Source organism: Mustelus asterias, chromosome 5, assembly GCF_964213995.1.
Source record: "Mustelus asterias chromosome 5, sMusAst1.hap1.1, whole genome shotgun sequence".
NCBI lineage: Eukaryota > Metazoa > Chordata > Chondrichthyes > Carcharhiniformes > Triakidae > Mustelus > Mustelus asterias.
This window is the reverse complement of record NC_135805.1, coordinates 100,305,529-100,327,748: the sequence shown is the minus strand read 5'-3', so window position 1 is coordinate 100,327,748 and position 22,220 is coordinate 100,305,529. Positions and strand designations below refer to the sequence as shown.

Sequence of the window (22,220 nt, the reverse complement as noted above, 5' to 3'; positions counted from 1 at the left end):
TCCTTCATCCCATTTGACCTGCCAAAATGGACCATTACACGTTTATCCGGGTTGAAGTCCATCTGCCACTTCTCTGCCCAGTCTTGCATCCTATCTATGTCACGCTGCAGCTTCTGACATCCCTCCAACCTATCCACAACACCACCAACCTTCATGTCGTCGGCAAACTTACCAACCCATCCCTCCACTTCCTCATCCAGGTCATTTATGAAAATGACAAACATCAAGGATCCCAGAACAGATCCCTGGGGCACTCCACTGGTGACTGACCTCCATTCAGAAAAAGACCCGCCTAATACCACTCTCTGCCTTCTGCAGGCTAGCCAGTTCTGAATCCACAAGGCAACAGCCCCTTGGATCCCATGCCCTCTCACTTTCGAGAAGTTTTGAATGGGGGACCTTATCGAACGCCTTGCTGGAGTCCATGTAAACCACATCTACCGCTTTTCCTTCGTCAATGTGTTTAGTCACATTTTCAAAGAACTCCACCAGGCTCGTAAGGCACAATTTGCCTTTGACAAAGCCGTGCTGACTACTTTTGAGCATACTAAACTTCTCTAAATGTTCATATATCCTGTCCCTCAGGATCTTCTCCATCAACTTACCAACCACTGAGGTTAGACTCACCAGTCGGTAATTTCCTGGGCTATCCCTATTCCCTTTCTTGAATATAGGAACCACATCCACAATCCTCCGGAACCTCTCCCGTCTCCATCGACGATGCAAAGATCATCGCCAGAGTCTCTGCAATCTCTTCCCTCGCCTCCCACAGTACCCTGGGGTACATCCTATCCGGTCCCGGCGACTTATCTATCTTGATGCTATTCAAAATTTCCAACACATCCTCTTTCTTAATGTCCACATACTCAATCTTTTCAGTCTGCCTCAATCCTGTAGTACAACCACCCAGGTCTTTTTCCACCGTGAATACAGAGGTAAAATATTCATTAAGCACCTCTGCTATTTCTTCCGGTTCTGTACAGAGTTTCTCACCTTCACCTTTTATGGGTCCTATTCCTTCACATCTCATCCTTTTACTCTTCACATATTTATAGAACGCCTGAGGGTTCTCCTTAATCTTACCTGCCAAGGCCTTCTCGTGACCCCTTCTGGCTCTCCTAATTTCTTTCTCAAGTCCCTTCCGACAAGCCGTATACTCATCTCGATCCCTATCATCACCTAGCTCTCTGAACCTTTTGTACGCTTTCCTTTTCTTTCTCACTAGGTTCAGCACAGCTTTCGTGCACCACGGTTCCCGTTTTCCTACCAACACCTCCCTGTCTCATCAGAACGTTGTCATGCAGAACTCCAGACAATCCCTCCATGGCTTCCACCTTCTCTACAGCTGTGACACTATCCCTGATCAGCAGTGCCACTCCCCCCCCCCCCCACCCCGCTCTTTTGCCTCCTTCTCTGTCCTTTCTGAAACATCTGAAACCCAGCACCTGAAGTATCAGTCCTGTCCCTGTCCCCAATTCTCCGCAATGACCACCACATCACACTTCCAAGCGTCAATCCACACTCTAAGCTCATCCACTTTATTCACTACACTCCTGGCGTCAAAATAGACACATCTCAAACCTTTGGTCTGAGCTCTCCCCTTCTTCATCACCCGTCTATTCTCCCTCTTACACTGGTGTACAATCCTTCTCTATTTGCGGGCTAACCTCCTCGCTCTCAGTCACCTCATCACGATTCCCTCCCCCCAACCTTTCTAGGTTAAAGTCTCCCCAGTAACCTTAGCCAACCTTCCTGCCAGGATATTGGTCCCCCTGGGATTCAAGTGCCACCCGTCTTTTTTGTACAGGTCACACCTGCCTCTAAAGAGGTCCCAATGATCCAGGAACCTGAATCCCTGCTCCCCGCTCCAGTCCCTCAGCCACACATTCATCCTCCACCTCACTCCATTCCTGCTTTCACTTTCCCGTGGCACAGGCAGCAATCCTGAGATTACTATCTTTGCGTTCCTCCTTCTCAACTGTCTACCTAACTCCCTATATTCTCTTTTCATGACCCCTTCCGTCTTCCTCCCTATGCCAGCGGTACCAATATGTACCACGACCTCTGGCTCCTCTCCCTCCCACCTCAGGATATCTGGGACGCGATCAGAGACATCCCGGATCCCGGCACCAGGGAGGCAGACCACCATCCGAGACTCCCGTCTGCCTCCGCAAAAACGCCTGTCCGACCCCCTTACTGTTGAGTCCCCAATTAATACTGCCTTCCTCCTCCTTTCCGTAGCCCTGAGTTACAGGGCCGGACTCTGCTCCAGAGACACGGCCACTGCTGCTTCCCCGAGGTGGGCTGTCCCCCCCAGTAGTACTCAGACAAGAGTACTTATTGTGAAGGGGCACATCCATCAGGGTGCTCTCTATCACCCGAGCTTTCCCCTTCCTGGACGTTACCCACTTGTCTGCCTCCAGTGGCCCAGGTGTGAACACCTGCTGATAGCTCCTGTCTATCACCTCTTCATTTTCCCTAACCAGACGAAGATCCTCGAGCTGCAGTTCCAGTTCTCTAACATGGTCCCTTAGGAACCGCAGCTCGACACACCCATCACAGATATGGATGTCCGGGAGGCCAGGAGCCTCCAGGACCTCCCACATCCTACATTGGGAACAACAGACTGGCCTCACACTCAATTTCCCGTCTTATTTCAAGGAACATAGAGAAACGTACTTAAGAATTAAACGTAACCCGCCTCGCCCTTTCTCCCCAAGCCCTTAGAGCCAAAGCCCTTCAGCTCTCACTCTGCGCCCTTCTCACTCCACTGCCCGCTAACGACGCTGCCCGCTGAATAGTGCGGCCTGCTTTTAAACCTCCCGCACACTGAAGAAAAATTTGACCCTTCCCAGAACACCCAGCGTCCTACTTCCTGGGGTGGCAGGACTGACGTATGAGAAAATATTGTGTCAGTTAGGATTATATTCACTGGAGTTCAGAAGAATGAAGGGGGATCTCATAGAAATCTATAAAATTCTAACAGGACTAGACAGGATAAATGCAGGATGTTCCTGATGATGGGGGTGTCCAGAACCAGAGGCCATAGTCTAAGGATACGGGGTAACCTTTTAGGACTGAGATGAGGAGAAATCTCTTTACCCAGCGAATGGTGAGCCTGTATATTCACCACCACAGAAAGCAGCTGAGGCAAAACATTTTCTGTTTTCAAAAAAGAGTTAGTTACAACTCTCAGGGCGAAGGGGATCAAAGGATAAGGGGGAAAAGTGGGATCAGGCTATTGAGTTAGATGATCAGCCATGATCATAATGCATGGCGGAGCAGGTTCAAAGGGCCGATGTGCCTACTCCTGCTTCTATTTTCTATGTTTCTATAATTTCATACTTGCTGCAATTCAAAAACTGAAATTTGTATAGTGCCTTTTACAGAATAAAAATGTCACAAGGACTTCACAATAGTTATTTAAAACAAAATATGACACAGATACGTAAAAAGAAATCAAGTCAGATGACCAAAAGCTTGGTTAAAGAAATAGGCTTTAAAGAACATCCCAAAGGATCGAGCAAGACAGAGAGGCAGAAAGGTTTAGGGAGGGAATGCTAGTACCTGCGGACTAGATAACTGAATGCATTGCCACCAATCATATAAAAATCAAAATCAGATGGTTTTGAAAAAAATTCTTCCATAGGATGTGGGCAACGTTGGCAAGGCCTGCATTTCTTGCCTATCCCAATGCCTATTGGCATTGAGAGAAGTTAAAAGTCAACCACAACATTGTGGATCTGGAGTCACGTATAGGCCACACCAGGTAAGAACATTAAAGAACCAGATGAGTTTTTATGACAATCTATGATAGTTCCATGGTCACCATTGTTTATACTGGCTTTCGATTACAGATTTGAAATTAACTGAATTTAAATTCCACAGCTGCTGTGATGGGATTTGAACCCAGGTTCCCTCAAGATTAGAGCAAAATACTGTGGATGTTGGAATCTGAAACAAAAACAGAAAATGCTGGAGAAACTCAGCAGGTCTGACAACATCTGTGGACAGAGAATAGAGCGAACATTTCAAGTCAGGATTTGTAAACAAGGATGAGAATTATAAATTAAGATGTTGCTGGACTAAGGGTCAAAGGACGTCAGTGAACAAACACAATGGTGACAGGCAAACGGGACTGGGTACGAGTTAGGACACAGGGGAGGCAGAGTGTGCAAGACCAGGCACGTGTACCAGGATTCAGGAGTAAAGTGAAAGGTAACCACTCCAAAGCAAACTTTGATTTGTGATTTTGCTTTTTTAGTTAACCAGCCAACAACTCCATCATTTCTTTAAAAATTGTAATACTTAAGCTGCATTCGGACAAATAGGAAACATGCAGTGCAATTCAGATCTACCCCCCCCATTTCACTAGGCTTCACTGGTCTCAAAACACCACTCAAACATAATAGTATAAAATAGATTAATACAAGGCCAAGATACTGCAAATATCAGTATAACTGACTTTTGAATCCAGTGTTGTATTTTTACATTATTTCTGCTGTATTTCAATGCTTCAAACCAATAAATTATAAAATTCAGTATTGTTACAGTCTTTCAAAATTCCGACCAATGCCAGAATCTTGGAGACTGAGTTTAGAATCATAGAAACCCCACAGTGTAGGAGGCCACCATTTGGCCCATCGAGTCTACACCAACAACAATCCCACCCAGGTCCTATCCCTGTAACCCCACATATTTACCCCGATAATCCCTCTAACCTATGCATCCCAGGACACTAAGGGGCAATTTAGCATGGCCAATCAACCTAACCCACATATCTTTGGACTGTGGGAGGAAACTGGAGCACCCGGAGGAAACCCTTGCAGACACGGGGAGAACGTGCAAACTCCACACAGACAGTGACGTAAGCCGCGAATCGAATCCAGGTCCCTGGACTGTGAGGCAACAGTGCTAACCACTGTGCCACCCCATCAGGTACCACATTTTGTTCCATTCAGGCATTTAACAAGCCTGTGGCAAGCCTTTCCCTGGGATCAAGGACTCCGGAAGCAAAGTCCCATCCACAAATGCTACTGGTCAATCAGAGGCCATCAGCTCCTCTGTACTCAGGAGCGCATCAGGGAGGTGGTGGCTGTTGATGGTATGACACACACGAGGCCGAGGATCAAGGAGGGACATGGACACGGGTAATTGTATGAGGTGGGGGTCACAAGGGTGGGAAATCGAGGGCGTCGGCAGCAAGGACGGAGGTTGGCTATCTGAAGCAGATTCCACGAATGCCTTCGAACAAGAGATCCTCGGGGTCTGCAAGCAAATATGCCAATTTTTGCCAGTCATGCTCCTTATATAGTGAGCCCCTTCCCACGCAGTAGGACTGGCCACTTGATTGGTAGCAGAGCTAGAGGTTCATCCACAGGCATTCCCACCCTCGACTAAATCAGGGTGGAGGCAGAAAAGTGGGAGGGACCACACACGTCACCCTCCCATCTCTTTAAATGCTCCTCCACCACTAAACATTCCACAAGGAAAGGTGCAAGATTCCACACCACACTTTTAAGAAATGTTTTTAACTGCACTTTAATATTTGATTTCAAAATATCTAGTTACAGCACTGGAACAGCTATCGAGGCGGCGAGAGTTCAAGTCCAACCCTTTAATTCAATAAATTCTGACATAGTGCCATGAATGCTTTTTGATTGCTATCCACAAATATCCTTCAAGAAAGGAACCCTGACTTACTTGTGAATTCAGTCCCACAGCATGGTTTACTCCTAATGTCCTGTGAAGTGTCCTATCAAACATGGTTGTAAATAACTCATTCCAAATTTAAAAAAAGTTGGATAGCCATATCAGCAATAACACATAATATATCTGGAGGAATACCGTTCTTGGAAGCCAGGTTGTTAATTCTTGGCCTTAAAGGCTATGATATTACTCACAAATTGGACAAAGCTTGGTTTCTTGCTCCTCTCAACTACATTTCTGCTTCAACCTTGCTATTTCTACTTTATCTGCTGTCCTCAAAATCCTTCCTTCTTTCTCTTTTACATAAATTTACTTCTATTTGATTCTGACATTGTAGATCGCCACCGCCCCATCACATGCACTGCCCTGTCACCCCCCCCCCACTTGGCAATGCTCTCCTGCACTTCTACATGCTTGTCTAGGTCCAAGTAGATCTTCCTCTTCCCAGTTCCCAATATCCTTTTGTCCATGAATACGCAACCCAATTATCAATATTTATTTCAAATCATTGGACTTACCTGTCTTAAACATCACATTATACCTGTCAAATTTGCCACTGATATTATTACCCTATACATCCACCAGTGTCAAATTTGCCACTGATATCTATTATTACCCTGTACATCAAATACCCAAATACTCCCATGTCCACTAGCTATCTCTGAACTTCGCCACTCCCCCTCCTCAGTACTCATTATCTGCCACTTCAACTACTCACCACACCATAACTCAAAAACCTTCTCTTATATACCAAGAACCTGGATATGCTTTTAAGAACCCCTGCACGTTCCCACAGACTTTTCATGGGCTTATTACATCGCACTTGCTGTCAGTTAGAGAGTCAAAAGGCACAAAGACCTCCACAGGGCAGTTGAGACCTCTCTGACGAGGATAAGCAACCGAGTATCTCCTGCGCCAATTAGGTTGAATAATCATTAATAAGCCATGAGTTCTGAATCTGAAAATGTTAGTTGGAATATTTAATTCAATGTCAAATCAGGTGCAGAAGTAAAATAAAGAGGGAAAGAAAAATTGGAGTAAGAGAAGAGGAAAAAAATTAAATTATGGCGGGGCAGGCTCGAGGGGCTAGATGGCCTACTCCTGCTCCTATTTCTTATGTTCTTATGAATCTCCATTTTTGAATGGACAAGCCCTGACTATTTCTCGGTCAGTTTTGTGCTTTTTTCTGCAGCAAGTACAGCAACTTCACACCACTCAATGTATTCGAGCAATGAGTCAGATAGCGAGACACCACAAAAAGCACAGCTTTTGAAGGAGAAGGCACCTTGGACAACATCCGATTTCCACATTTAGCCATTCATGTGTCATCACTCAAAGTTACTGTCCAATTTCCAGAGTGCCAATATTCTCACCATTAGTTCTGCTGCAAAGTCTGGCCTGACAAAACCCCTTCCAAAATTACCCTCATACTTCAAATGAATTTGTACTAACCCATGCTGCTCGCTTCAATTACTCACTTCCTCATATCCACTTAATACTACCCAGTCGTTTTTAATTCCAGTTTGGTCATTCTTCCCAAATAAATTCAATCAAAGCTTCTCCTTTCATATGCTCATGCACTCCAATAGGCCATGGTGAAGTAAAAGCAAACTAAGAAACAATTAAATAGCTCCAAGCTAATTGTAAATGTCGGAATGTTTTCAACTTTTTAAGCTATCATTCCCACAATTTTGACAAATTTGCCTACTTTTTTTCTGCAATCAACTCTTATGGAAGCAACACAATTTTAAAACTGTATTTCCCTTCCCTGTCCAAGAATATAATGCTCCCACAATACCTCCAGCTTCTTAATTAACCTGTCAACCAAAGAAAGCCAGTGCTGTCATCCATTGACCTCCAAGTGAACCCTGCACTCATTCTAAGAATGCAAAGCAATTACACCTCCCAAAATTAAAGAGGCACACTCATATTATATTTTGTACAATATAATGTCACTGCCCTGATAAAACAATACATTTGACTCACCAGCTGTGCCATAGAAGTATATCACAAGATAATTATGGAGGAGGACACTAATTTGACCCCTGCTAGTTTATTCATCCAGAAAGACCTTACATGCCCCTCACTACGTCACCTTTGTGTTACTCAATGACTTCAGTTATTGCGCTACTATTCTACATGGAAGCATAATCCTTGGATGGAATTTTCCAAAAACAAATGACAAAGTGTCAGGTTTTGCCTGAAAACAGGCGTGTTTCTCTCCAAAAGAGTCAGGTTTTCTCACCAGATCTTCTGATACTGTGCAAAAAAAATTCGGGGACGTGGTTTGTGTCGTCACTCTGGCGAGGTGGGTCTGATTTAGCTGACAAGGCAGGCTTCCCAGAGATTGGGGTGCCATTTTAAACGGTGCCCTAATCTGCGAAAGTAATTCCTCTCGCCCTCCCCCACAAGCTTTGGGGCGACCGACCCCGCCATGGAACTTCTTCCCCAGCTCGCATCCCACCCCCTTGAGCTGTCCTCGGCAAGCATCTCTTTCCCCCCACCCCCCCACCACACAAGGGGAAACCACACCCCCACCCTCCAAAAGGAGGTGACCCGCCCCGCAGTGCTCAACTCAGTGCAAAGGAGCAATGCCCAGCCTTGGCCCTCAACTCCTGGGGCCTCCAGGCACATCCGGACTCCCATGGTAGTCATCACAACTGGTTTCCATTTTCAAAAAAAGTTGTGAACGGCACCGACATGATGTCACACCACCAGGGGTGGAGGGGGAGCATTCCACGAAGCCGGACGATGCAGCATGAAGCTGATTATTATGCTTAAATTGATTTAAATTCATGCTAATCATGTTCACGCCCAGATTACATTGCCAGCTTGGGGGCAGGGAAGATCTCAAACCGAGATCTCACTTACAGAAATCCCATTACATCCCTATCACGAAACTTAGCAGCCATAACAAAACTTCCGCCCGCAGTGTTTGGGCCTGCTAAATCTCATCCCATGTGTTGATCAATCCTCAAAAATTACCGCCTGATATCAATTTTAAATTTGATTTGTAAGTTTGAACCTTATTCTACTCTTGTAATATATTTTAAAGTAATGTTTAAGTTGTCCTGTTACAATTGTCTTAGCTACCTTATGTTTCCTGACTGAACATGCTAACCATCAATTAAGTCCACTAAGACTGCCGGGTGTCTCAACTTTACTCTTAACTATTTCAATACAATTTTGAGAGTACATGTCTTTTTTTTCTATGTGCAGAACTTCATGTCTGCATTAGGCTTCATCTGCCTTTTTTTCATATGTTGTCTAACTCAATCTATAATTTCTGAGGCTTCCTCCAAATCCACTGCACAGAGATTGATGTAGGTCACTGATGTAAACTATAAACAGTATTGGTGCCAACAGCGAATCTTAGAAGAGTTTTATTGTGTAAGTGACAGTATTCTTAACAGGTATTCATTGTCCTATTATCACCATTTCTTATCCATTTTATGAAGATTTCCTGAATTTCCATAGCTTCAACTTAACTAATAAGCCTTTCATGTGGAACTTTATCAAATGCCTTTTGGAAGTTAAGCACCACACTGTCAGGCTTTGTAGAATACACCTGGCTCATCACTTTCTCCTAAAATTCTAGGAGATTAGTCAGGGAATCTATCTTCTGAAATCATGTCTGCCTTTTTAATAGGTGATTAGACAAATAAATCTCAAATATACACTAGAAAAATCAATTCCAATATTATACATAGTATTGAAGAAGGACAAATAGATCTGTTTCATTGCTCTTTTTGAAAACGGACACCAATTAATCTAGTTTCAGTCCACTGCTAACTCCCTAATGATTCCCTCATAATGGTATCAATGCCTCACAAATCTCCTCTATGGCCTCTGCAGTGTTCTCGGATAAACATCACTTATCCCTGGGGATTTATTTCCTTTGAGCACTTTCAGATAGTCTAAGAACCCATCTTCATTTCTATGAGTGATCAATTTTGCTTAGGTTACCTCTACTTAGGGAGGGCATGCTGTTCATATCGTCCCCCGTGAATATTTGGAGGAAGTAATCACTTAAAATAAAAACTACATTCTACTCATTTTCCAAAGCTTTTCTGATTTTCTTCTTATTGCTTACGTATTGTAAGAACTTGTTAATACTATGGCTGGTGTCTATAGTTATGCTTTCATTCCATGCCTCTTCTATGCCCCCTTTCCCCCTCCCTCCCCAACCTTTATATTTCTGCATACTGTACTCCTGTATTTGGTCCAGTGGGCCCCTTCATCTTTCCACAAAATTTGTAAGCTTTGTTCTTCCTTGTTATTTGCCTTCTGTTTAATGTGGTAAATAGTTTAGGATCCTGTTTGGTTTAGTTTTCTCCCCCTTGATCTATTGAATATATATACTTACACAGGCAACGTGCAAAAAGTGGAAGTTGTGGCAAGTACAACAGAGCAGCAACCAAATAAAAATTAAGTTCAATAGAATCTAGGTTACAGAAATACTGAGAACCATGGGGTCAGATACATATCATTTTAAAATGGCTAATTTCAAAGAAGTGACGGAATAGTTTAAGCAAATAAGCAAGCTGGGAACATAAGCAACAAAGAGGATGCAAAGTGATATCAACAGATAAAGTGAGTGGTCAAGAAGGTGGCCAAAGCTGTAATCTGTGGGAAAGTGGCAAATTATTCCCTTTGGTAGCAAGGTTGGAAAAGTATTTTTTTAAAAACAAAATGTTGATATCCAGAGGTACTTGGCTGTTCCTGTACATGAATTAAAGGAAGTTAACATGCGTGGAAAGCAAGCAATCATGATGGCAAATGGTACATTAGCTATAATAGAAGGGAGTTGGATTACAAAGTCTCCTTACTTAAAATGAACATACTTGTCCGAGAGGAGTGCAAGTTTACCAGACTGAATCCTGGGATGAAAGGATCGTCTCACGAGGAGAGATAGAGTAAAATGGACCTATATCCACTGGAGTTCATAAGAATGAGAGGTGATCACATACAACATGGATAGAAGGCTTCACAAAGTAGATGGTGAGAGTTTGAATAATCCAGAAATGTTGTAGTCTCAGAATGAGTCAAAAATTTAAGTTTACGATAAGGAGAAATTCCTTCATTGAGGGTTGTGAATTTCTGGGATTCTCTATTACAGAAAGCTCAGTTGTTGAGTATAGTCAAGAATGAAATCAAAAGATTTTTAGACACAAAGTTAAACAATGAGATATGGGAGGATGGAGCAGGCTCAGTTGGGGGTGGGGGGTGCATTTGGCCTACTCATGCTCCTAATTTTTATGTTCTTAACTGATACAAAGAATTGTGCAGCAGAACTTTAAATAGAAGGCAAGTGATTTTTTTTAAATGCTACAGCTTTAATATATAATGGGGGTAGACTGTGTTTATTTCTTTTCTTCACTTGCATTAATATCCCTGGATTTACTTAAATGCAGTTCTATTAACATAGCCGAAAATGGGTTTATTGCAAAAAAACACATGGCAACACCTCCTCCACACCGATGCTCCACGAGGCTGTGTCCTCAGTCTCCTACTGTGCTCCTTATACACCAATGACTTTTTGGCCAAATTCCCCTCCAACTCGATTTTCAAGTTTGCTGATGACACCACCGTAGTGGGTCGGATCTCAAACAATGACGAGACCGAGTACAGGAATGAGATAGAGAACCTGGTGAACTGGTGCGACGACAATAATCTCTCCCTCGATGTCAACAAAACTAAGGAGGTTGTCCTTGACTTCAGAAAATGTAGTGGAGAACATGCCCCTGTCCACGTCAATGGGGACAAAGTAGAAATGGTTGAGAGCTTCAGGTTTTTAGGTGTCCAGATCACCAACAACCTGGCTTGGTCACCTATGCCAACACTATAGTTAAGAAAGCCCACCAACACCTCTACTTTCTCAGAAGACTGGGGAAATTTGGCATTTCAGTTACAACTCTCACCAACTTTTACAGATGCCCACAGAAAGCATTCTTTTTGGTTGTATCACAACTTGGCATGGCTCCTGCTCTGCCCAAGACCACAAGAAACTACAAAGGGTTGTGAATGAAGCTCGGTCCATCACGCAAACCAGCCTCCCATCCATTGACTCTGTCTACACTTCCCGTTTGGAAAAGCAGCCAGCATAATCAAGGACCCCACGCACCCAGACATACCCTCTTCCGCCTTCTTCCGTCGGGAAAAAGATTCAAAAGTCTGAGGTCATGTACCAACCGACTCAAGAACAGCTTCTTCCCTGCTACAATCAAACTTTTGAATGAACCTACCTCGCAATTGATCTTTCTCTATACCCCAGCTGACTGTAACACTACATTCTTCTCCTTCCCTTCTCTATGAATGGTATGCTTTGGCTGTATAGCATGCAAGAAATAATACTTTTCACTGTATACTAATACATGTGACAATAATAAATCAAATATGTATACTTGACTACCTGCGGGTAAGCCAACTGAAAATGACTTTAGAAAGGTTATGTAAAATAGTCTCATTGGTGTACACTCTTCCATTTTAACGAACTAAATGGTGTAAAGTACCCTCGTGCAATAGAAAATGCTTACTTTTAAGAACATAGAACATAGAACAGTACAGCACAGAACAGGCCCTTCGGCCCACAATGTCGTGCCGAGCTTTATCTGAAACCAAGATCAAGCTATCCCACTCCCTATCATCCTGGTGTGCTCCATGTGCCTATCCAATAACCGCTTAAATGTTCCTAAAGTGTCTGACTCCACTGTCACTGCAGGCAGTCCATTCCACACCCCAACCACTCTCTGCATAAAGAACCTACCTCTGATATCCTTCCTATATCTCCCACCACGAACCCTATAGTTATGCCCCCTTGTAATAGCTCCATCCACCCGAGGAAATAGTCTCTGAACGTTCACTCTATCTATCCCCTTCATCATTTTATAAACCTCTATTAAGTCTCCCCTCAGCCTCCTCCGCTCCAGAGAGAACAGCCCTAGCTCCCTCAACCTTTCCTCATAAGACCTACCCTCCAAACCAGGCAGCATCCTGGTAAATCTCCTCTGCACTCTTTCCAGCGCTTCCACATCCTTCTTATAGTGAGGTGACCAGAACTGCACACAATATTCCAAATGTGGTCTCACCAAGGTCCTGTACAGTTGCAGCATAACCCCATGGCTCTTAAACTCCAACCCCCTATTAATAAAAGCTAACACACTATAGGCCTTCTTCACAGCTCTATCCACTTGAGTGGCAACCTTTAGAGATCTGTGGATATGGACCCCAAGATCTCTCTGTTCCTCCACAGTCTTCAGAATCCTACCTTTGACCCTGTAATCCACATTTAAATTAGTCCTACCAAAATGAATCACCTCACATTTATCAGGGTTAAACTCCATTTGCCATTTTTCAGCCCAGCTTTGCATCCTATCTATGTCTCTTTGCAGCCTACAACAGCCCTCCACCTCATCCACTACTCCACCAATCTTGGTGTCATCAGCAAATTTACTGATCCACCCTTCAGCCCCCTCCTCTAAGTCATTAATAAAAATCACAAAGAGGACCAAGCACTGATCCCTGTGGCACTCCACTAGCAACCTGCCTCCAATCCGAAAATTTTCCATCCACCACTACCCTCTGTCTTCGATCAGACAGCCAGTTACCTATCCAATCGGCCAACTTTCCCTCTATCCCACACCTCCTCACTTTCATCATAAGCCGACCATGGGGGACCTTATCAAACGCCCTACCTTCATCAACACACTAAGTTACCTCCTCAAAAAATTCAATCAAATTTGTGAGGCACGACTTGCCCTTCACGAATCCGTGCTATCCAGGATTAATCCCCATCTTTCTAAATGGTCGTAAATCCCATCCCTAAGGACCTTTTCCATCAATTTACCAACTACTGAAGTAAGACTAACCGGTCTATAACAACCTTCTAGATGGCTACAAATAGGCGTAAGTCACAGAAACTCGCAATGGTGATTAATGTGATCAGGGATGCATTCAGTTTCCAGTCACTTTTTAAACCAATTGAAAGGTCCATTGAAACTCCTTTTGCACTGAATGTAATTTGATCCTGAAAATCATTGATCTTTTACGCTAGTTTGGTCAATATCAGAAAAATTGCAAATTCTAATCATCAGTGAATCCCCCACTAACAACATTTTGGGGGTTACCATTGACTAGAAACAGAACTAGACTAATCATATAAATATGGTGGCTATAAGACCAGGACAGAAGTGCAGCGGGTAACTCACCTTCTGCCTCCCCAAAGCCTGCCCACAATCTAAAAGGAATGCTCTCCACTTGCCTGGATACGTGCAGCTTCAACAACAAGCTTAGCACAATCCAGAACAAAGCAGCCCGCTTGAGTGGCACCCCATTGACAAATATTCACTCCCTCCATCACCAATGCACAGTAGAGGCAGTGTATACGAACTACAAGATGCACTGCAGGAACTCACTAAGGTTCCTTAGTCGGCACCTCCAAATACACGACCAATGCCAGCTAGAAGGACAAGGGGAACAGATACATGGGAACACCACCAACTTGAAGTTCCCCTCCAAGTCACTCACCATCCCAATTTGGAAATAGATCACTGTTCCTTCACTGTCATTGGGTCAAAATCCTGGGGCTCGCTCTCGAACAGCACTATTGGTGTACTTACACCACATGGACTACAAGGATTCAAGAAGGCAGCTCACCACCACCTTCTCAAGGGCAATTAGGGGTGGGCAATAAAATACTGGCCGAGCCAGTGATGCACATTCTTTGAATGAATAGATCAAATTACAAACTCTACCCCCTCCTTTCAGATCGAGCGAATTGTTGGCATTTTCGAGAGTGGAAGTCATGTAATTTCAACCGCTACAGAGCACTGATCTTACCCTTCCTCGTTAATTTCTACATACAAGTACAAAAACTGAGCAAAAACCTCATTTGATCTACAACAAAAGCAAAGTCTCCCAGGAACTCAGCATGTAAATTAATCATAATGTGAATGTTTCTTTTCTGTATCTTTCAAGTAATTTTTCTCCATTTTGATCATCTACTCCTTTGACTTATTTTCTAAAAGTGAATAATTCAAAGTTGAGACACTTTCTTTGATCGTGGTATTTTACAGATTACATGGTACTTGAAAAAAAGCTCCTTAGTTTATTATTAATTCTTATTTCTCGACTCATTGTTTCATCTTTAATTCTTCATATAAATGACCAACATTTACCATGAGCTGGAATTGAGGTCAGTGATGAAGCAATAGCACTCACCATCGACTTTGAAAAGAACTGCCCACAAAGTGGTGCAAATTTCACCTTGGGTTGAATCTAGCAGAGTCAAAGGGACCCCCAGGCATCCAGCAACTGTGATGTCATCATGCAAACCACTAACACTGAAATATTCCCATAAACAACTAGCCAAGATATTAAATGCATTGATGATCCTTCTCTTTTGAATTACCACTTTATAGAGAACGAAATAAACTATTAGGGCTTACATATGGGGATTAAGGTAGAAATAAATTTGGATATGTGGAATTTTATCATAATGAAAATATTGACATTCCACAAATATAAAATTTATTTTCAGTGCCAGAGAAGTTTCTCAGCAGTAATTATGAAGTTAGCCCCCCATTATCAAGAGGTTGCTGTCAGTGATTCTACGCTTTTCTGTAGGAGGACCTGTTGAAGTTCCCACAGACAAAATGACAAGTTCTCATCAGTTCAGTGATTTCTAATTCATTGCAGTCTATGGCTTTTAAGTTTATTAGTGTCACAAGTAGGCTTACATTAACACTGCAATGAAGTTAATGTGAAAATCCCCTAGTCGCCACACTCCAGAGCCTGTTCGGGGACACTGAGGGAGAATTTAACATGGTCAATGCACCTAGCCAGCACATCTTTCCAACTGTGGAAAGAAACCCACGCAGACAAGAGTAGAACGTGTAGACTCCACACAGACAGTGACGCAAGCCGGAGACTTCAGTAAATGCTTGATAGAAAAGTGTAGAATCACTAACTGCAACTTCTCGATTACTCCCATGTTCAACTTTCACAATTATTGACTTCAAGGTCCAGATTATATCGGCATGGCCACCTCGAAATCGGAGAGGTTAAGGCTCGCAGAACTGCATTCCCCGTTGGCCTCAGGCATGATCTTGCGAGCCTCGGGCGGCAGTGACGGTAAAATCAGGGCCCAAGAGTTGCTGTCAGTTTCAGAGGAGGAACATCAACAATTTCGCCATCGTTACTACACAAAATTTAGGTCAATGTTTTTCTTTCCAAAACGATGGTAATGTTTTAAATATCAGTGAACACAAGCTTAAAAATTGGAAGCAAGAAGGAATGTCAGGCAGTTTATTTTTTATTAAAATGTTTCTTCAGCCCAGTGTTGTGACTTAAGATACCAGGATAAGCCAGGTGTATGAAGTGAATAAGTTCAACTACTTACAATCTCAAAATATTTTTTGAAAATGTAAAATTACTTTGCATCAATGATCACAATTGTAACAAAAATTTCAAAGTAGACAAATGCAAAATTATGCACTCTGATACAGGAAGTACGTACACAATGAGAAAAGAGCACCAGCAGATCAAAATAGGACGAAGGAGTGTAGTGATTACCAAGTTGAAATATACAACAAACTCTTAAATGTGCAGACTTCCTGCCAATATACTTCCCATTACGAAATCTTGGTCTACATTTATAACAGAAACTGCATACTTAAACTGGTCATAGTGTAATTGCATGCTTCTCCCACACACCCATCACTCTTCAATGAAGGACTGCAGTGCTGGTGTAATCATATTGCAAAAAATTACATAGGCAATTTCCATTATAAATGCAAACACAGCAATTTATAACAGATTTTTTTAATAATAGGGATTGAATGCTTGACTTCAAAATGGAGTTTTGTCTGGGCACCTTGATCCAATTATCTCTACTTCACATTAAAGACTATATTAGGTTCAACCCTCCACTTGCAGCACCACAGCACATTTTCCAGTTGTTCACTCAAAGTACAGAGTCAATGAGAAGTTATCAATAAGACTAGGATGAATTTCAAGGACATTTTTACTGGAACTGAAAATACACACATCATTGAAATGTTCAAATTTGGAAAATTCTACAAAATTATGAACAAGTACTTTTAAATAGTACATTGATACAACAGGAGGATTCAACAACAGCAATGAGAATAGTTTTTAGACTCTCAAGGAATTTAATGAATGAGTAGTTGAGCCATAAATTCCAAAGATGATCTTGAAGTCAATCACTGGTCTACGTCAAGTTAAATGATTTTAGCCAGAGCAGCGGTCATGGTAATACAATTGGCTTTCCTCTACCCCACTCCCCTCCACCATCAGTTTAAAGGAGAAAATTGATTAGGCTTCTAATTACTATCCAGCAAAGTCATCTGTGATACTCTGTGCAGTCAAATAACCTGCTGTGTGTGCTATCAGGGCATACATAGGAATAATGGCAACTTGGATGAGGTGTTGAAAATGTTGAAGGCACCATGCTCAATGAGGAACCCAGATCAAGTGTAGTATGAAGAGGATGCTGCACTTGGTTGAGGCCATTGGGTCACATTTAAGCTTCATATTCATATGAAGCAATTTTTAAAAGCGGCATCTCGGCCTTTTGGCTAAGATGCAAATGAGATCAAGCCTTGGAGGAGGAAACCTCTCCCTCCTCCAATCAGCTTGGCTCATGTAGATCAGGCCCAAGACAGGTGTGAAGGCCCTGTCTTGTCAGCTTGGATCGGAAATGTCTCAACTTGTTGAGACTCTGAATTGGACTTGATTTGATTGAATTGGAATAAAAATACAAAAAAAGAGGAACAGACAGCAGATGGCATGACCAAGAACTCCAGAGAGGGGAAACACTGTTGATCTGATGAAAAAGTATGGTGCTTTTAATTTGAAATCTAGGTTTTAAAGGAGACTAACAGAAGTAAACTTGTTTCACTGGAGGGAAAAAGCAACCAAAAAAAATGATTCGAGTTGTGAAACAAAAGAGGAAAGAAGAATTAACATGCAAAAAAACAAACTTATGTAAGCACAAAACTGAAAACCAAAAGCAAGAATCTTCAAACAAGATTCAAGGTTAGAGGTACAAAGAGAAAAGAGGAAAGTACCTTAAGCTTTTACATTTTTAAACTTTTCAATAGATGAAACCCTACTCATTTGAACATTTGATATTTTTGTTTCAGATTTTCAGCACCTACAGTACTTTGCTTCTTGAGATTAGAATATTTTGTATTCAGAGTAATATAATAGAGCGAATATTGATAAAATAGTAAGTGCCCTGCAACAACTTTTTTTAAAAAAGGAACTGGGTTTCAGGTTAGAACAACTGGGAGGTGAAAGTAATAAAATCCTGTACAAAGCATGATCTTTCCTCATGCGCTAAGATTATGCATAATCTCATATCAAAGAAAAATGTGATCTTGCCTAATTTGCACATTGCTTGATTTATCTTTTGCAAGGCAAACAAAATCTTTGTAGTACTTTTCCTGAAGAAATCAAATGCATTGGATAAAGAATCTTGTTTGTGAAAGAGATGGGTTCAAAGCACCAAATAAATTTTCTTTGTTCCAGGATTTCTTGCTTACTCGACCTACCTCCAGAATTTTGCAAAAAAACTTTTCCTTTCCTCCATACAAAATAGGCCACTGTCCTCATTTAAACAGTTCCCTGTCCCACGAGAATAGACATGACTCAAACCTAAAAATAAAATTCTACAGCAGTTTCAAAAATTATCAGCAATGCCAATAATTTCAATAATCTGTTATTTATTTCTATTATTCATGTAAACATGCTGCTGCACAGGACCATGCCACAGCAAAATTGAAGACAGTTACAGCATTAGCATTTTGCTCACGAGCTGATGGTACAGCTGAAAAGCAGAGTACTAACCCTTCAAAAAACAAACTAATAAGGCATATATCTGAAGGAAATGTGCCAAAAAAATGAACTTATCTGACAAATTATAATCCAATATAGGTCAGCTTTTTTTTCAAACTAATATGTCACACTTATCTCAGAACATGCAAATGTAAATTGCTGAATCCACTCACTTCAACAAATTTCCTGAAATCGAATATGTAATTCAAAACTTCTTCCAGCATAAACATTTGAACAATGTGATGTGAATGCACTGCAGATTTCTACAACAATATTATCTAGATCAAATTCAGAATGTAATAACATCCTACTTTTCAGTGCTGTCCAAGGAAACAAAATTTATACCCGTACAACCAGCTAATAATAAGGGCAAATCCACAAATAGCATACTGCGCATCCAATAGGTGTTATCATCTCTGATTTATCACCCAAGTTATGGAAAAACACAGGTACATAAAATGATAAAACCACTGGTCCAATAATTCATTCTGCAATCATTATTCAGGTCAAGCTTGGAAGCATGACAGAACACCATACATGCAAACAATTACACTAGCTAAGAATTCAGATATTTGAATTAGTTTATCAGGCAAAGTAGAAAAAGTAGAAAAAATCATAAGTGAGCTGGGGACGATTTCCACTATTAATTGTGTACCCGTTTTACTAGGAGTTGGGCCAGTACATAAAAATTATAGATTAACTGTAAAAGTACCATACAAGTTTAAATAGGAATTAATTTTACACACAGATGGCAAAGCAATTCCAGCGATATCACCATAAATTCCTCCCTCTGGACCGCAATCAGGATTTTGTCCCAATGGAAGGTATTATTACATGTGGTACAGTTAAGATTATACAATGAACATTTTCAAACAAACAAACTAAATTCCTAAGGTTATTTTAAAATCTCCAATGAATACAACAAATTGTATTTATATTGTGCCATTAAGACAGCAAAATATTCCAATGCATTTCACTGAGCATTAGCAAGTAAAATTTGGCACCAAGCCATCTGAGAAGATATTAGGTCAGATGACCAAAAGCTTCAAAAGGGTAGGTTTTCAGAAGCCCTTAGAATGGCAGAGAGGTTTAGAGGAGGTAATTCCAGAGCTTAGGGACAGACAGCAGATGGCATGACCAAGAACGGTTTGTTAGCATTTATTACAAGGGAATTACAATGAGGGAATGCGCAAAAAGCTCAGGCACTTAAGAGTTTAAGTGATAAGGGGGCCGAGGCCATGGAGAAATTTGAAAATAAGGCAGGAATTTTAAATTTAAGATGTTGCTCAACCTGGAACTGTTGTAGGTTATTGAGTACAAAGATGATGGGTGAATCAGATTTCAGTGGGAGTTAGGATATGGGCAGCAGAGTTTGCGAAGGGTGGAAGATGGGAGACCAGACCAGAGTGTGATGGAAACAATGTCTAGAGGTAACAGTAGTTTCAGCAGCAGATGACAAAGACGGGGTGGAGTTTGGCAGTGCTACAGAGTAAGTGGTGGTTTTAGTGGTGGCACACGTATGCTTAGCTTACCTCATGTCAAATACGACACCAGGGTTGCAAACCATCAGGTTCAGCCTCTGACATTTGCCAGGGAAAGGGACGAAGTTAGTGGCAAAGGAACAGAGCTTATGTTGGGGACTAAAAACAATGGTGGCTTCCCAATCAAACAAACAGTCAGACAATTTAGAAACGGAGGAGGGATCGAGAGTGGTGGTGAGGTTCAGCTGGGTGTCATCAGCATACATATGTGGGAATTTTTAAAAATGTGACCAGCATTCAAAAAATGAAATATAAATGAAAAGGTACAAATCACAACGAGAAGAGTCTGGCACATAGGATTTTGTAAGAATGCTAAATCCAAGAGAGTTGGGAGGCAAAAATGTCCTTTTCGACTGGTGGAATACACATGGAGGTCATACAAGTTGAAATTGGTTATGTGCAGTAAAGTAAAGAAACATGGTGAAAATATGCTTGAAAAGATTGACGAAATTGATTTCAACAAAGTGATGTTGAAGATCTGCAGTAAATGGAAGAAAACTTCATTATCTGGTGAAATTTTGAAGGAAGCAAATTAAAGTAATGAATGCAGGAAAGACTATAGGGAATCCTCTTTTCAGTAAAGGCAGTCTAATTGCACCGTTAAATAGATCATGTTAGTTTTCAACTGATAAGAGATCAACATAAATCTGCTAACACAAGACTAAAAATAAATTAAATCTCCAATCAAACGTTTAAAAAAGGGGCCCTGAAGCTCGCTGCACACCAAGACTGTTTTATGCACTAAGTTAATCTAACTGCCATCCTGCCAGTTCTCCAGCTCCACTGGCATTCGACCTCCTTTGCCTTCCATCAGGACTGAACATATTAACTTGTAATTAAATTTCAGTGTATAGCTGGGCAAAGCAGCTAACACACTAAGCACAACTCCTCCAAAAACTCAACACCTCTGCGATACTCCTAATCTATGAGGAAGCCAGAGGGCCTCTGACCACAGAAGAGTATGTAAGCTAACCCATGTATGGGAGGTAATAGTGCTCATATCTTACTTGCAAAGGCAATGCCACTTGCACATACATCATTTCCCTAAATCTGAGCCATCACTAACCCATATATAGAAAAAAAATGTTCAGACTACATTGATTTCAATGTGATAAACATCACTGCTGGATACATACACCCTATACATTGACACTAGCAACCGGCTTTGATCTAGCCTGCTCATCTCCAGGCAACAAGAAATGCCACTGTGGCAAAATGAAATTAACGCATTGCCTTCCCCATGTCAAGATCTACAGAAATGTCAATACTCTATTGCAGATCAGATGCACACGCAGATGTACTCAGAATTAAACCACACTGTTCTGATTTAAAAGCTGGCAGAATTGGCAGAGTTAACAGTTTTATTTAGAGGCGCACAAGGCTCTCGTAAAACTTAAGTAGAGGCTACAATAATTGTGTGGGTGGGGGAAGAGGAAAAAGAAGAAGAAAGGCCACAGAAAGCCATGAGGCTATCCTGGGGTAACTGGCACCGAGCCATCCCTCAATCTGTGAACCAACAGGCCAGTTAATGGACTTTCCCTGGAGTAGTTTCATCAATAGTGTCGAGGCAGCGAGCCTCAGAGAGCGGATTAGTCCGGTTCTTCTTCCCACACAGGCAACTCCGCGCTCTCAATCACTACTTTCATTCCCACTCGAGCAACTGGGCTGGAGCAGGAGGGGATTAAAAATACACCCCTTAGTCGTATCTGAAAGCCTCACCTTGATGACCATCAGTGTTAGGGGTGGGTGGGTGTGTGTGTCTGCCCGGATCTCCGTGTCCCCCCGGGCTGCCCTCCACTCTCCTTTCTTCCTGCCTCTTGTTAACGGTCCTGAGCTCCGGCTCGCGCTCGCTCACCCGCCCGCTGGCTGCACACAAACCCTGCGCGAACCCATCCGGCGGGGCCCCGCCCAGTTCCTCTTTCCCATTGGCCGAGCCGCCGCCTGATTGACAGTCGGCTCCGCCTCACCCCCTGCCCCTCCCCTCTCCCATTGGCCGAGGCGCCGCCTGATTGACAGGCCCGCGCGCTCCCCGATGGACTGGAGTTTAAGTCGCAGAGCCGCGAGAAGGGGAGGGATTGGACCCACTGCTCCATCGGCTTTCCTTGCTGGGGT

At 42.3% G+C, this 22,220-nt stretch overlaps 1 protein-coding gene across 7 annotated transcripts in view; it reads right to left on the bottom strand.

Moving 5' to 3' along the window:
• Positions 1-21,993, bottom strand: part of fam49a (family with sequence similarity 49 member A) — a 210,735-nt gene extending 188,742 nt beyond the window's left edge. For 3 of the 7 annotated variants that reach the window (XM_078213101.1, XM_078213099.1, XM_078213097.1), the window contains exon 1: positions 21,828-21,976. The gene's annotated coding sequence lies outside the window, so the exon portion shown is untranslated. Of the gene's footprint in view, positions 1-21,827 lie in introns of all 7 variants that reach the window. The other 4 variants (XR_013497783.1, XM_078213103.1, XM_078213100.1 and 1 more) reach the window with 4 other exon arrangements.
• Positions 21,994-22,220: the final 227 nt, after the last annotated feature.